The sequence below is a fragment of the Podarcis filfolensis genome (genome assembly GCF_964270895.1).
Source record: "Podarcis filfolensis genome assembly, chromosome: 4".
NCBI lineage: Eukaryota > Metazoa > Chordata > Lepidosauria > Squamata > Lacertidae > Podarcis > Podarcis filfolensis.
In genome coordinates, this window is record NC_139607.1 from 19,628,804 (window position 1) to 19,645,214 (window position 16,411).

Sequence of the window (16,411 nt, forward strand, 5' to 3'; positions counted from 1 at the left end):
CCTAAAGCCATTACAGAACCCTTTTGGGTAAAATTGTGGCTAAAAAGGAAGCCACTAAAGCAGTAATATCTTTGTCCCAATCTGCCAGGAGAAACCCCAATTGGCTTCTTCTCGGAGTTGTGGGCCAGATGTCCAACATTTTGCTCAGCATCAGCTGGCGAGGTCTGCTGTGTAAAGGACAATCTAAGAGAATGTGGTCCATTGAATCAGGTACTTCTTGATTGCAGGCACACATACGGGCTTGAAATGGAATGTGTGAGAATCTGCATTTGTAAGACCTATTGCAGTCGTTAAGAGTCGTCAACAGGCTCATCACAGCTATCTGCCAATCACCCATTCCCAGCACCCTTCTGAGTAATACCCCTCCCCACCTTCTCACTATATAGAAGGATCTGGCAACTTCTGTTTCAGTGTATCTGAAGAAGTGTGCATGCACACGAAAGCTCATACCAAGAACTAACTTAGTTGGTCTTTAAGGTGCTACTGGAAGAAAAAAAAAATTGTTTTGACTATGACAGACCAACACGGCTACCTATCTGTAATCTGCCTTTGGTCACTGAGGAGGGGAAAGCATTTAGTCTCGCAAGCATAAAAGCTCTTTGATGGGAAGGGAGTAGTAGATCCTTTAGATATTTGGCACAGGTCCCGTGGGATGTTTTGATACCTAAGGCCTCTGGAGAACAAGAGCTCAGAGTATGAGGTAACAAGTGCTGTCTTTCGTGGTCTTAGAGCCTCTGCTTGATTTTCGTCACGTACTTCAAGGTTCTCGAGGGCAATGGCCAAACTACAGATTTTGTCTTGAATTGCTCTATACCAAGGATGTCCAACAGGTCAATCACGATCTACTGGGAGATCCCCGGGTCGATCGCTGTGTCCCTTTCCTTAGCGTTGTTAAAATAGAATCCTGCCCCACCCTCCATTGTCACATGATCTGCAGAACGGAAGACGGAGTTTACTCACTGAGGCTGTTTGTTTCTCCAGCAATCCGTTGGTGAGTGGCTGTTCCCCATTCTCCCTTGAGCTTAGGTTTGAATTTTCAAAAATTGGGGCTTCCCACCTCTCTCAAAAAGCTCAACAACTTAGCCCTGTACCCCGGCTGTCCTTCTTTAAAAAAAAGTTCAACAACTTTGACCTGAACCCCCCAAAAGGGGGTAGATCACTGCCAGTTTTTAATTCTGTGAGTACATTGCAGTCTCTTGGGAGTTCGCCACCCCTGCTCTATACAATCTGGATAAAAAAAGGTCTTTAAGCATAGAGGTTAAGAAGGGATTAGATGTTGTTGCATGTCGAGGTCCCCAAGACAACCCCACCCCAGTAACACACACTTCACACAGAATTTTTGTTTAAGGTTTTTGGCATAATTTTGGCCACAACTTTATTAACATACATGGATGTGAGTGGCTGCTTAGGCATTGGTTAGGACTATCTGTCCCCCCGCCTGGGGACAGAACTGACTTCTGGATTCCAGCAAAAGTCAGTGAGGGGAAACAATGTTGGGGAGAACTGGAGCTACGCCACAGGCCTCAGCTTCTCCCCGCATGCTCCCAGGGGCTTAAGCAGCCCAAACCCGATTCCAGGGGTTTGGACGAAAGGATGGCAAGCCCCTGAATTCCTTTAACGGAATTCCCTTGCAGCAGCAACATTGGAGGGGCAGGCCCAGCCAATCCTTACCCCTCCTCCAACCAATTTTAACCAATGCCTAACCGCAACCTTACAAGTTGTGACGATTTGCTACGCAGTTGGCAAAAACCAAATGGCCTCAGCCAATCAGCCAAATGGACAAAATTCCTACCAGGCCCCTGCCCCAATGGCAGACGACCCCATGACAGGCATAGCAAGGTCAACGCACAAGACCCAAATTAAGGGAGGGCGGGCGGGTGATCCGGTACACGCAGCGAAAGAGAAAGCAGATCGCTGTGAGCACTGTTTAAAAAATCTCTGTTCCCACCCCCAAACTGGCAACATCAAAATTACCCCAGCAACTCAGGCTACCAACCCCTGCCAGAGGCATCCCATCCCAAACTGCCTGGCAACAGAAGGGTGTCTTGGCTGCCCCCACCGCGACACATGCTCTCTTTTAATGAGAACACACTTTCTAAAATGGACTTTTAGCCAGGCCTTGATTGTGGAGAGCCATGCTTTGGTTTTCTGTCACATGTTGACCAGATTCAGCACATAAGGTTAAATAATTTACGCATTTAGGGGCACCAAGGATTTTACGAAGAAAGGTTGCTTGAATTTGTTCAACTTCTCTATTAAATGCTTGTATCCAAATTGGAATACCGCATATTTGAGTGCACACATTTTAAAACACAACTATCACTGGCGTGCTGATGTCACTCGCACATGGCACACGGTGTCACCTCCCTCATTTGTGGGGGCCAGGCAATGCGCTTGTTGGTGGGAAAGAATTGTTATCTCCTTCGCTTACATATGAAAAGAAGGGAGTCCAGGTTTCAGCTAAGGTATCTCTCTTGGTAACCATTTTTGCTTCTCTTCTAAGTTGAATTGGTCACTCCAAGATAGCCACATTGCAATTTTATTATTTTTCCTGGCTCATGCCTGTTTTATTTATTTTTTACCAAAAAAAATTATTCAGTTTTACTCTATACATTTAAATTCAAACATTAATCATCATCATCAACATTCAGGATTCCTGGAACCTTGAACTTTCCTCCACCCCTCCATGGTTTCCATTATCAAACTTCTTCCACTGCAACATATATTTTCTCTGCTTTCTTGAAATAATCCCTTTCCTCCTTAGTTTTTACATACTCAAATCCCACCAAAGCTTTTAGTTGTTTATAGTGTTCTCTTAAGTAAATTGTAAATTTTCCCCATTCCTTATTAAAGTTTCTATCTTCTTGGTTTCTGATTTCCCCAGTCAATTTCGCCATTTTGGCATAGTCCATCATCTTCATCAGCCATTCGTCAGTGGTCGGGACTTTATCTTCTTTCTGTCTTTGGGCCAGTAGTATCCGTGCTGCTGTCATCGCATACATAAACAACCATTTCTGCTCTTTTAGTATCTCTGCATCTAAAATTCCTAGTAAAAAAGCTGTTTTTTTCACAAAAGTTATGTTAAACATTTTTTTCAACTCATTGTATATCATTTCCCAGAATGCACATTCAAAATACTTTTGAACCATACCTTGAGAGGTAGCTCAGCCCGAGATTTCCAAAATCAACAGAATATTTATCGAGAAAAGTTACACGATTCGACATGACAGTGTTTTCAAAGGAAGTCAAGCAGAATTTGGCAACAGTAAGGCTTCCGGATTCAGCTGCAAACTTCCTATTTTAGAGAAACGTTCTCCATTCTATTGCTAAAACATGATGCTGTTTAAAAGGTCTGGGGGTGGTGGTAAGAAAATAGATGTCACGATGTTTTCGTGGTTTTGGTTTTTTTTAAAAAATGCAACCTCCCACGTTCTTTCACTTTGGTTTAAATCCTTCTTTTTGTGTGTCAAGCCTTTATTTAGTTTCACAGCTCTTGCCTTTCATGTTTTCGCAAACCTTTACCGAAAAAGGTGAGGCCCCTTCTTTTTCTTCCCCTCTGAACAACTCTTTCCTGCTGTTTTACATCACAGCTGCTACTTGCTGGTGGTCTCTGCTGCTCTTCCCTGTATCTCTGCACCCATAGCTGCAGACAAAGTCAGAAGAAGAAAGGAGAAGAAAAATTAATGGCATTCCTTTTAGTAGCAGTTGCAGGACTGGGAGAAGTTAGTTTGTAATTAGAGCGCTGGAAAGAGAGGATCGACACTGGCTGTTCAGCAATATCTGGAAGAAACACAGACAGAACACAGGAAGAACTGGGGGGAAAGGGCATTCCTGACATTTCACCCAATTCTCAGAATGGCTAGTTGTTCCATGGGTAGCACTTACCCAGTTATGGCTTCCTCTTGGAAGAGAAATCACAGGAAAGCAATAGTGTGGGGGGATAGCGGTGCTGTTTGTAATCTTGGGTTTATTTAGGCACCACTAATAATAATAAATAATAATTTTTTAAAAAAATTATACCCCACCCATCTGGGTGGGTTGGTTGCTTCAGCCACTCTGGGTGGCTTTCAACACTCACAAAAAATAACAATAAAACATCGGACATTAACAGTAACATACTGATCCTATATAAAAAGTCATTTTAAAATAGACAACTCAAATAAAGCAATATGCAATGATCATTAGAATCCAATAGTAAACACTAAAATTAAACATCAGCAAGCAATAAACAGTTTACACTTATCAATTATAATAGATAATTACTCATCTGTAATCAATAAAAATAGCAGCAAATCACAATGCATAAAAGACCACAAGTCATACAAAACCATGTAAAAGGATTAAATTGAGAAACAAGGACACATAACTTATAAAATAATTTTTAAAAAACTGTCGCTGAACTCCTCTCTTCCCAGCTGCTTCTGCTATTCTCAAAGTCATGGTCTGGGAAAGGCTCCCGGGGCTGGAGGGTAGGACATGGAAAAAGCCATTGCCTGATGAGCAGCAGGGTTGACGAGAGTGCCCATCCAGCAACATGGTGCTTTCTGGAGATTGTTGTACCATTGCCTGCATTACCACTCCATGCAAGCCCTAATCACCTGGATAACTCAGTTGATTTGAGTGTGGTGCTCATAATGCCAAGGTTGCAGGTTCAATCCCTGTATGGGACAGTTGCATATTCCTATATTGCAGGGGGTTGGGCTGGATGAGCCCCAGGGTCACTTCCAACTCTGCAATTCTATGATTCTGTGATCAGCTGCCCCTTCATGGATCACTGCCTTGCCATGGTGAAGGAGCTTGAAAAAACTCCAAGAAGCTTTGAGCTATACCATGCAGGGCCACCCAAGATGGACAGGTCATAGCCGAAAGTTTAGACTAAATGTGATCCACCAGGAGAAGGAATTGGCAAACCACTCCAGTATTTTGCCAAGAAAACTCCATGGACATAAAAAAGGAGGAGCTTTGAGAAGAAAGTGAGAGTTTCCAAGGCATGCTCTGGTTCATGGGGTCACGGAGAGTCGAACACGACTAAGACGACTAAACAACAACAACATGATCAGCTGCAATATGTGGTGCCTTTACCTGCAGACTGCAAATTCTGCAGGCAAAAACAGGTCATCTCACATCACCTGTCAAACCTGGCCCACAGTGGGTGGGGGAGATAAGGAACTGCCCCACTGCCTGGATCCAGTTTCCCTGCCCTGATTTACAAAGCTATAGGTAGGCAACAGTTGGAGGCAAAGAGTTTAATCATTCATCCATACAGCAAAGCCCTTGCCCTACATCAGAACCCTAGTTGCACCCTGAAATATGCTTCCAGCTCCAAATCTGTCTCTGGGGAGTGAATATTCTATCACAGGCACCATCTGGGGCACCGGGGAGACCAAGGCCCCCCCCCAAAAAAAAAAATCAAGCAGGGAGCCGCCCCCAAATGCAGAGGCTGTGTACGCACACTGCATGATGCACTTACCTTAATCGCACAACACATGCGGCTTGCCTGTCTCACTCACACATGCATGTGATATGTTAGTATGTCATGTGACGTGTGCATAGTGTCAGCATGTCATGTGATGCGTGTGCATGACATCAGTTGTGGGGACAAAGCAGCACACTTGATCCCTATCCATTCCCAAAACTACATTTGCTTTTACAGACACAGATTAACTCCCTCCTCTTACATCGGGACTGGGATGAGGATGCATATTCTCCCCATAGTCTCTCCTTGCATTCTAATTATTTCCAAGTTCTTCCAGGCCTTTGACCTGAAATTTCCCTAATGAGGCATGGCTGGTACAGTCTGGCCACTGACCTTTAAAGAACATCCTCCAAGCCTTCTAGTCCATTCCTTTTTTGTCCAATTCCCAGATTCATTCATGGCAAAGAAACAGATATCTTAGTCACAGTACATAAGAAGCTGTTTCTTCAGACAGCATCTTTGGGGCAAGAGTACAAGAAAGTGTACTCTTGTACAACCCATCTCCTCCCCAGGCGAAACACAGATATGCTACAAACGTACCACACAACATCTGTCACCTGAGCTACTTGTAGCATCAATGCCTTCATTTGGTCATCTTGGACAGAGACACCTTTCTTCCAAACATATATAAAAACATAATGAAATTTAAAAACATAATAAAGCACTAAACATTAAACACTTTCCTATACAGGATTGTGTTCAGATGGCTCGGGGGGTCGGATAACTCCATACCCTCCAACATTTCTCCAATGAAAATAGGGACATCCTAAGGAAAAGTGGGACAATCTAGGATCAACTCAGAAACTGGGATGGCTTCTCTAAATCAGGGATGTCCCTGGAAAATAGGGAGACTTGGAGGGTCTGAAATTCTTTGGACCTGCTTTGGTGTCCGGGTCCATTGTGAATTGGAAACTGTCATTATCTCAAAAACTACATAAACTGCAGAGTGGAAAAGGCAGGTTATATCCCATCCCTATTTTCAACCAAGGCAAGAAAACCCATCCCATAACATAGCAAAAGAGGAACCATGATTTCTGGTCAGACTCCCTTAGAGCTGGTTCTGGTAACACAGCATTGATTGACTTGTTGAAAAACACACAAGAGAGTTGCTTGCAAGAGTGTCAAAACACAGATGTCACAAACTCAAAGTCATAGCTCCTCTTCTGTGAAAAGAAGAGCAAAAGAAATGTTTGTTTTATTTGTTTATTTATTATAAGCCATTTTATGCAACCTTTCTCTGATATTCCCATGGAGATTTTTTATTTGACATTGCCCCAACCAAAATGATAATAAAATATTTTTTATATATATAAATATTTATTAGATTTTCCAATTTTATATAAACACAAAAAGAAAAAGAAAAAGAAAAATATTAAAAACAAGTCAATTTCAGTAACAATTTTTCAATAACATGTTTCTTTGACTTCCTCGTACCTCCCCTTCTTGTTTTCTAGCTCAACTTGTTAATCCAGCAAATCCTAATCTCTTAACATTGCTTTTAAAATAACACCTTATTTTCCACTCAACTTTTTAAGTTTAATGACTTAAACAATTTTAATCCCTATTATCTTTAGCATAACAGCTAGAGACCACAAAAGTTCAATCCAACATCTTTTCAGAGTTCATTAATTTTGTAGTATTTCTGTAAATAGTCCTTAAATTTCTTCAGATCTTCTTCTGCTGACACTTCTCCCTGGTCGCGGATTCTGCCGGTCATTTCTGCCAGTCCCATACAGTCAATCAACTTCATCTGCCATTCTTCCAGAGTGGGTAGATCTTGAGTCTTCCAGTGCTTTGCTATAAGTACAAAATGATAATAAAATAAATGAATCCTTTGAGAGGCACATTAGGTCAGGTAGCTGTTTCTACGCCAGTCACGTGAGCCAACACACATGCATGGGGATGATTCCCAGGTAGGTCTGAGTGTGGCTAACTACCGCAAAGCAAGAATCAAAATCTGGTTCTCTCAGGCCCCAAGACCATTGCTATTGCCTTGAAGCAGGCATAGGCAACCTCAGCCCTCCAGATGTTTTGGGACTACGACTCCCATGATCCCTAGGAAACAGGACCAGTGGTCAGGGATGATGGGAATTGTAGTCCCAAAACATCTGGAGGGCCGAGGTTGCCTATGCCTGCCTTAAACCAAGCTGGCTTTCTGTCCTTCCAAATGTGTCCTTTAAATCAGCACTATTTTGCATCATCTGCAGTCAATCATCCGGCATGTAATTCATCCCTTTGGTATTTGAAAAGGTCTACTTTTAGAAAGGATGGTTTCGATCCGAAACTCTTACAATCAGTCATTTCTTATAACATACCTGGTTTTAAACTGGTGTGTGCATAGGGAGTGGGGAGTGGTCTGTTAATCTTGGGTGGTCTCTCTCTCTCTCTCTCTCTCTCTCTCTCTCTCTCTCTCTCTCTCTTTTAAGCCAAAGTTTGATTAAGTGTCTTTTCTCAACAGGTGACTCTTTTTAAATTGTTTTCTTATGGCAACCCATTTATTCCATGGCCTTTGTTCAGCAAGACTTGCTTTTCAAAGTTAACGATCATGTGTGACAACATGCTGAGTACAGATGGCAAACGCCAAGTTTTAAGAATGTGGGTATTATGTAACCTGTGCAGGAAGGTATACGTTTAATTTTGCTAATTAATGCACACGGAATGTATCTGCCCTGCTTTATTTACTTGAATATTCCCACTGAGGATATGATTCCTGACTACTTCAGTGTTTGTTACCTTGTATTAAAGGGTAACATGACAGAGAGAATTGATAATAAATGGCACATTGGATGCAGAGTATCTATTAAAACTCAATTATCTTTAAGTTCCTGAGGCTGATTCAATTATTATAAGTGCTGCACTGACACTATCAGAAATCCTAATATAACCAGGCATTATTGGATCAGAAGTGAATTCTTGTTTACCTCAGTATCCGTACTCCCAGGGATCATTTATTTATTAACAAAATGTATATCCCACTTGCTCAACAGAAGGTAAGTTTATAAAGAAGACTCTAAAATATTCTTTTTTAAAACAAAACAACACTTTTCTTCCAATACTTTTCAGATTATGTAGAACAGCAATATTTTCTTAACATAGAAAAGATGAAACTGTAAGAAAGGAAAACAAATTATTGATTAATTACGGTAGTTCCATTTATGGATTGCTTCTCTTGCAATATCTCAAAGTGATTCACAACGAAAACAATAAAATGATTAAATCAATTCTATATGTAAAAACAATTGAAACCATTGCATATATAAAAGCAATTCCATATATGGGGGGGGGGTGGATCTGAAATCCAATACAACTATAGACTATTTAAAAAGAAATACCTAAAAGGCTTGTTCAAAAATGAAGGTCTTCAGCAGGAAGCTGAAAGAGTAGGGTTGACAGACCCTAGTTTGCACAGAATGTTGAAAAATTCAGATGTTTTGGGATTTAATCAGCAACACAATGAATTAAGTGAGAGGTGGCTCCTCATCTCTGGAACCAAAAACTTTGCTAGAAATAGACCTGAAAGTAATAGTTGTTAACAGCTGCAAAAATCTGCAGAGCTAAACACTGGAAGAAAAGCAACCCTCAGACAACAGCAGACTGGTTCAATAAAATTTGATCAATTATAATGGTTAAAAAAAAAATCTCCTGCCAACCTAGCAGTTCGAAAGCACGTCAAAGTGCAAGTAGATAAATAGATACCTCTCCAGCGGGAAGGTAAACAGCATTTCCGTGCGCTGCTCTGGTTTGCCAGAAGCGGCTTAGTCATGCTGGCCACATGACCCGGAAGCTGTACGCCGGCTCCCTCAGCCAATAAAGCGAGATGAGCGCCGCAACCCCAGAGTCAGTCATGACTGGACTTAATGGTCAGGGGTCCCTTTACCTTTACTAATGGTTTAAATGCATACTTCAAAAAGGCTTCAGCTGAAGCTGGTTCCATCTTGGAAACACACAGCATAAAGTAGATAGTCGTGCTCCTTTTGCTCATAATCACCATCAAGTATTTAAAGCAGGCATGGACTACTCTCCAATATTTCTCCAACGAAAATAGAGACATCCTATTTAATAATTATCCTCTGCCCATTTGACTGGGTTGCCCCAGCCACTCTAGGTGGCTTCCAATATATATAAAAACCAAACATTAAACTTTTTTTAAAAAAACTTCTTTATATAGGGCTGCCTTCAGATGTCTTCTAAGGGTTGTATAGTTACATATCTCCCTGGCTCGGGGTCTCATATCTCCGTACCCTTCAACATTTCTCTAATGAAAATAGGGACGTCCTAAGGAAAAGTGGGACATTCCAGGATGAAATCAGAAACCGTGATGGCTTCTGCAAATCTGGGACTGTCCCTGGAAAAGAGGGATACTTGGAAGTTCTGATATGGTGGGGTTTTTTTCAGATTCCTTTCTGGGCAACCCTGCAGGAGCCACTTGGGGGTGGGGGGCAGAGGCAAATGTGGATGGATCAATAAATATGAAATTTACCTTTATACAGTAGGCTAGTGTCTACAAACACTTCTCTCTATCCTCCATTCCGGCAAGCAAGGATCATTATCAGAGTTTGAGGGCAAATTCTGGCCAAGCAAAAATGCAAGGAAGGTGTAAAGCCAGCCCAGTGAGAGGTGTAGCCTGGGGACAATCTCAAGGGCCAGATAAAGGAGCTTGGGTGCATGTATTTTGCCCTCAGGACAGAGGTTCCCCTCCCCTGATATAGATGTACAGTGGTACCTTGGGTTACAGACGCTTCAGTTTACAGACGCTTCAGGTTACAGACTCCACTAACCCAGAAATAGTGCCTCGGGTTAAGAACTTTGCTTCAGGGTGAGAACAGAAATCGTGCGGCGGCGCAGCGGCAGTGGGAGGCCTCATTAGCTAAAGTGGTACCTCAGATTAAGAACAGTTTCAGGTTAAGAACGGACCTCAGAACAAATTAAGGTCTTAACCCGAGGTACCACTGTATATTGCCTCCAAACATTGCTCTGAATTGTGTTCTTACTGATTTGTTGCTTTGGAAACTGACAGCCATCCTTTGGCAGGCTGAATGTGGACGTAGTTATTTCAAAAAGTTTTAATATTGTTCACATTTTCTGGACCATGTGAGATATTTTTTCAGCAGAAAGGTCTATGCCTTGGGAGGGAGCTCCTTGTTTTGCTAATGTTGACAGAAGGAACAATATTAATTTATAGATCAGACTTAGTATTTCTGAGTTCCTATACCTTTATAAATGATCCCCATGGCATGGCAATTTTCACATGAGAAATGGACTCCTGTGAGCTCCTTCTTGAGGTTATTCACAAACAACTCCACATTCTTAGTAGTCTGACAAATAAGCATGAGAAAATAATAAATATGGAAATAAATTTAATCTCTCTCTCTCTCTCTCTCTCTCTCTCTCTCTGTGTGTGTGTGTGTGTAGATACCTTATGGAGCAGGAAGCAACTAGCCATTAAGGAGGGCTAGATACCATACATTAATAGCAATCAGACCTTCAACTACTTGTTTTATATTTCTGCAGCTGTATGTCTTTTGAGTATAATTTGAACTTCCTGAGATGGTTGGACTTCCTTTTTCTGCTGATGGGGCAAATCAAATGCAAAGGATTTGTGTTCTTGTGTGTTTTGTTTGATTCTTTAAGTCCCTGAAATGTCAACACCACTTAGGACAAATGTCAAGCATTCAGAATTCATGTAGTCCTACAGCTGCATAAAACTATGAGCTGCTGAAGGACCATAAAATGTGTCACTGGGTGTTGGCTAACAATTTGCAGGTGCATATCGTCCCAGGAAACCTTTCCAATCATGTGAAATTTATAGGCTATGTCTGAAGCCCACAGCGGATTCATCCAAGCAATTAGTGTTCTATGTTTTTATGGGTCTTGTTAAAATTGAGTAGAAAGAAGGAATGGCAATCTATTTTGGAAAGTGATTTCTCTGTCTGATCTCTATGGGTTCGGACGCCATATCATCACCCAGTTTGGCATCAGGGTTCCTGCAGTAGATGAGGTCTTTGTCTGCATTTGAATGTTGGACACCATTTTGAATCAAAATGACAGACCAAAACATGACTTCACCCAATTTGGTGTGATGGTTCAAAACTGGACTGATTTGAATGCCTCTAGAGATATTGTCACCCAATCTGCTATTACATCACCCAAACCATAATAAAAGAATGTAAATATCAGTGATGATGATGATGATTAATTTACACCCTGCCTATCTGACTGGGTTGCCCCAGCCACTCTGAGCAGCTTTCAACATATATAAAAACATAAGGTAATGGAAAAGGACCCCTGGACGGTTAAGTCAAAGGCGACAATGAGATTGTGGCACTCATCTCGCTTTCAGGCCGAGGGCGCCGGCGTTTGTCCACAGACAGCTTTCCGGGTCATGTGGCAAGCATGACTAAACCACTTCTGGTGCAATGGAACACTGTGAAAGAAACCAGAGTGCACAGAAACACTGTTTACCTTCCTGCTACCTATTTATCTACTTCCACTGGTTTGCTTTTGAACTGCTAGGTTGGCAGGAGCTGGGACAGAGCAACAGGAGCTCACCACAGTCACACAGATTTGAACTGCCAATCTTCCGATCAGCAAGCCCAAGAGGCTCAGTGGTTTAGACCACAATGCCACCCACTCCCTATAAAAACATATGTATAATAAAAGTATATAAAATCATAGTAAACAGTTAAATCTTAAAAAGCTTCCCTACACAGGGCTACCTTCAGATGTTTCCTAAATGTTATATAATTATATATAATTACTCATCTTCTTAACATCTGCTAGGAGGGCATTCCACAGGGTGGGCACTACTATTGAGAAGGCCCTCTGCCTGGTTTCCTGTAGCTTCACTTCTCAGTGAGGGAACCACCAGAAGGCCCTTAGTGCTGGATCTCAGTGTCGGGGTTGAGTGATGGGGGTGAAGACGCTCCTTCATGTTTACAGGATCAGTGAATAATAATAATAATAATAATAATAATAATAATAATAATAATACCTTTAGCAAAGCTCACCATATAAAACCTCATCTGCCCAGCAGAAAAGTGGACAAACCTTGTGGACTAAGGAATTCCATGAGTGTAGCCATAGATAAAGATGTGTCTCTTATCCCAACTAATTGTGTCTCCATTGCAAGCAAAATACAGAAAATGGCATTCTCTCTATGTATATCACCTGTATGAAGCCTCTATGTTTTCCTCTCCAAGGTTAACCTCAGCCCCATGGCTGTTTAGGGCCATGACTCACACTCCACCTATGTTGCAGCCCCAAACCAGACTGAGGAAACACTGTTCATTGCCCCTTGTGCGTCAGAAGCATACCAGCTCCCATGCTGTGGAATACACTTCAGGCAGAGTTTCAGCAGACATTCTCATTTATGATTTTCAGGATTCTCTTGAAGACCGTTTTCTGTTGACAGGCTGATGCAGCTGTTTAAACTTCCTTGATTAGCCAATCGTTTTAATGATTATTTTGTCTTGTTTCTATGATGTTTTAGGTTTTATTGTACATTATTTAGAGCCGTTCCCATCTGCTTTTCTCCTCCTAGGCTTGCTTATCTTTCTTCTTTCTTTGGTCTTCTCCTTTGCTTTTCGGCTAGCCACGCTGCGGAGGGCAGACATGGTCAACTTTTTTGTGTTGACGGCTGAATGGACATGGCCTGTAGGCAATGTCTGGCCAGCCAGCAAGGCACTGCCCATCTGGCAGGGCCACTGATTGGCCCATTTAAAGCTGGCATTTTTGCAAGGGATCCCCGCCCCTTGATTCTGCCGGCCGGGGAATTCCCCTAATAACGTGGACCCTAGTGGTTGAGGGTGGTGGACGGAGGCAAGTTCCGCAATCAGCACCCACCTGGAAAGGGGTGAGAGGCCATTGCTGTACACAGTCATGATATTTTATATCAGTCGGCAGTATATTAATATTTTGCTTAATAAAGCATGTGGTTTTGTTATAAACTGATAGCCAATATGGTGTAGTGGTTAAGAGTGGTAGTCTTGTAATCTGGTGAACCGGGTTCGTGTCTCCACTCCTCCACATGCAGCTGCTGGGTGACCTTGGGCTAGTCACACTTCTTTGAAGTCTCTCAGCCTCACTCACCTCACAGTGTTTGTTGTGGGGGAGGAAGGGAAAAGAGAATCTTAGCCGCTTTGAGACTCCTTAGGGTAGTGATAAAGCAGGATTTCAAATCCAAACTCTTCTTATTATTATTATTCAGCAACAAAGACAGAAACCCTTATTGCTATGATAGCATCAACTAGCCTACAAGGAAGGCTAACTGTGTATGTGTGCTGTAAAATCAGTTTGCAAGAAAGAATTCCTCTCCAGCTCCTGGATCATGAGTAAGATTGCCAACTTGCAAAACTGATCCCGTATCTCTTTTTGGAGCAGAGCAAATATAGCATGTGTCAGTGGTAGAGCTAGGGAGCTAAGTCCAAGAATTGGACAGATCTGGGGCAGACCCAACAGCAGATTTTGGTGATCCAAGGGGCAAAACCAGAGTCTTTTGTTCTGCTTGGTTGGCAAGGCATAGTTGGAGAACAGACAGAAGTTTGATATCTCTATTTTATTTTTTTTTTTTATTTTTTTTGTATTTTCTTTTTTTTTTTTTTATAATATATTTATTAAAGTTTTCAAATAAAGCATATATTAGATAAGCACTTATCATTGTCCATTTAACATCTCTCAATTGTTACATGGGACTCCCCCACACCTCCCGCATACACTTACATCATTATTAAATTAATTTCAAACAAATTATCATTTAACTCATCTTAATTAATAATCTTAATTTGGTTTGACATATAATTCAGCCTTAAATCTAATTTAATGGTAGACAATTGTCTGCACTGGCATCCAATTCAGCACTCAGCCAAATTACAATATTTTTGTAAATAAATCTTAAATTTCCTCCAGTCTTCTTCCATCCTTTCTTCTCCCTGGTCTCGAATTCTGCCGGTCATCTCGGCTAATTGCATATAGTCCATCAGTTGCATCTGCCATTCTTCCACAGTGGGTAGCTCCTGAGTTTTCCAATTCTTGGCAATTAATATTCTTGCTGCTGTTGTTGCGTACAAAAAGAATGTTCTGTCCTCTTTTAACACACTCTGGCCGACAATACCCAGGAGAAAGGCCTCTGATTTCTTAGTAAAGGTGTATTTAAACACCTTTTTTAATTCATTATATATCTTCTCCCAAAAGGCCTTCACTCTAGGGCAGGTCCACCAGAGGTGAAAAAATGTTCCTTCATTTTCCTTACATTTCCAACATTTGCTATCAGACGAATGGTATATTTTAGCCAGTTTAACAGGGGTCATGTACCATCTATACATCATTTTCATCACATTTTCCTTCAACGCATTACATGCAGTGAAGTTCAGCCCAGAGGTCCACAACCTTTCCCAATCTTCAAACATAATATTATACCCAATATCCTGCGCCCATTTTATCATTGTTGATTTTACCATTTCGTCATGTGTGTTCCATTTCAGCAGCAAGTTATACATTCTTGAAAGTACCTTAGTCTTAGGTTCTAACAGTTCAGTTTCTAACTTTGACTTTTCCACTTGGAATCCTAGCTTTTTGTCATTTTTAAACACTTCTTTAATCTGAGCATAGTGTAACCAGTCTCGCACTTTGTCTCTCATCTTTTCTAAACTCTGCAATTTCCAGTTGTCACCATCCTTTTCTATTATCTCCCAATATTTTGGCCAGTTGGCCTCCATATTGGCTCTTTTCCGAGCCTTAGCCTCCAGGGGTGACAGCCACCTCGGAGTTTTATTCTCCAGTAAGTCTTTATATTTTGTCCAGACATTAAAAACTGATTTTCTGACAATATGGTTCTTGAAGGCCTTATTTATCTTAGCTTTATCATACCATAAATATGCATGCCATCCAAACGCATTATTAAAACCTTCCAAATCCAAGACATCCGTATCTTCAAGAAGTAACCAATCTTTTAACCAGCAGAAAGCTGCAGCTTCATAATACAACTTTAAATCTGGCAGGGCAAAGCCCCCTCTTTCTTTCGCATCTGTTAATATTTTAAATTTGATTCTGGGCTTTTTGCCCTGCCAGACAAATTTAGAAATATCTTTCTGCCACTTCCGGAAGCACTCTGTCTTGTCTACAATCTGCAGTGTCTGAAACAAAAATAACATTTTTGGCAATACATTCATCTTGATGGCAGCTATTCGGCCTAACAAAGAAAGTTTTAGTCTTGACCAACTATCCAAGTCTCTCTTAATCTCTGACCAACATTTTTCATAATTATCTTTAAATAAACTCAGATTTTTTGCTGTTATGTTTACCCCTAGGTATTTAACTTTTTTAACCACATTTAGTTCTGTCTCTTTCTGAAGCTGTTCCAACTCAATATCTGTCATGTTTTTCCCCAAAACTTTAGTTTTTTGCTTATTTAACTTAAATCCTGCCACTCGACCAAAGTTTTGAATCAGTTGTAGTACTCTTTTCAAACTAGACTCCGGCTCCTGTAATGTCAGAACTAGGTCATCTGCAAAAGCTTTAAGTTTATATTGTTTCGCTCCGACCTGAATCCCTTCCACCGACCGGTCCCCCCTAATCATATTCAGGAGCACTTCCAGAACCGAAATAAACAGTAATGGGGAAATCGGGCAGCCTTGTCGTGTACCTTTTTCAATTTTAAACTCTTCTGTAACCACATTGTTAACTATCAGTTTAGCCTTTTGTTCTGAATATATTGCCTCAATCCCGTTCTCAAACCCCCGTCCCACTCCCATTTCTTTTAAATTCCCCTTCATAAATTTCCAAGAAATGTTGTCAAAGGCTTTCTCCGCATCTATAAAAATTAAAACTGCTTTAGTGTTTATGTTTGTTTGTAAAAGTTCCAATATGTCTATGATGTTCCTTGTGTTGGTAAACATATGTCTGCCCGGGAGAAAGCCTGCCTGGTCTTTATGGATTATC

General features: G+C 41.3%; 2 long non-coding RNA genes across 4 annotated transcripts in view; one reads left to right on the forward strand and one right to left on the reverse strand.

The window, feature by feature from the left end:
- Nucleotides 1-546: 546 nt before the first annotated feature.
- Nucleotides 547-16,411, forward strand: part of LOC310761292 — an 83,429-nt gene continuing 67,564 nt past the window's right edge. For both annotated transcript variants that reach the window (XR_014547339.1, XR_014547340.1), the window contains exons 1-2: nucleotides 547-991; nucleotides 7,935-8,071. This is a non-coding gene — a long non-coding RNA (uncharacterized lncRNA). The remainder of the gene's footprint in view (nucleotides 992-7,934; nucleotides 8,072-16,411) is intronic.
- LOC310761393 lies at nucleotides 2,592-7,887 on the reverse strand. 2 transcript variants are annotated; one of them, XR_014547462.1, is made up of 2 exons: nucleotides 7,792-7,887; nucleotides 2,592-3,643 (listed from the first exon to the last, which is right to left on the reverse strand). It is a non-coding gene; the product is annotated as an uncharacterized lncRNA (long non-coding RNA). The 2 variants fall into 2 exon arrangements; XR_014547463.1 differs by lacking the exon at nucleotides 7,792-7,887 and adding an exon at nucleotides 5,810-5,871.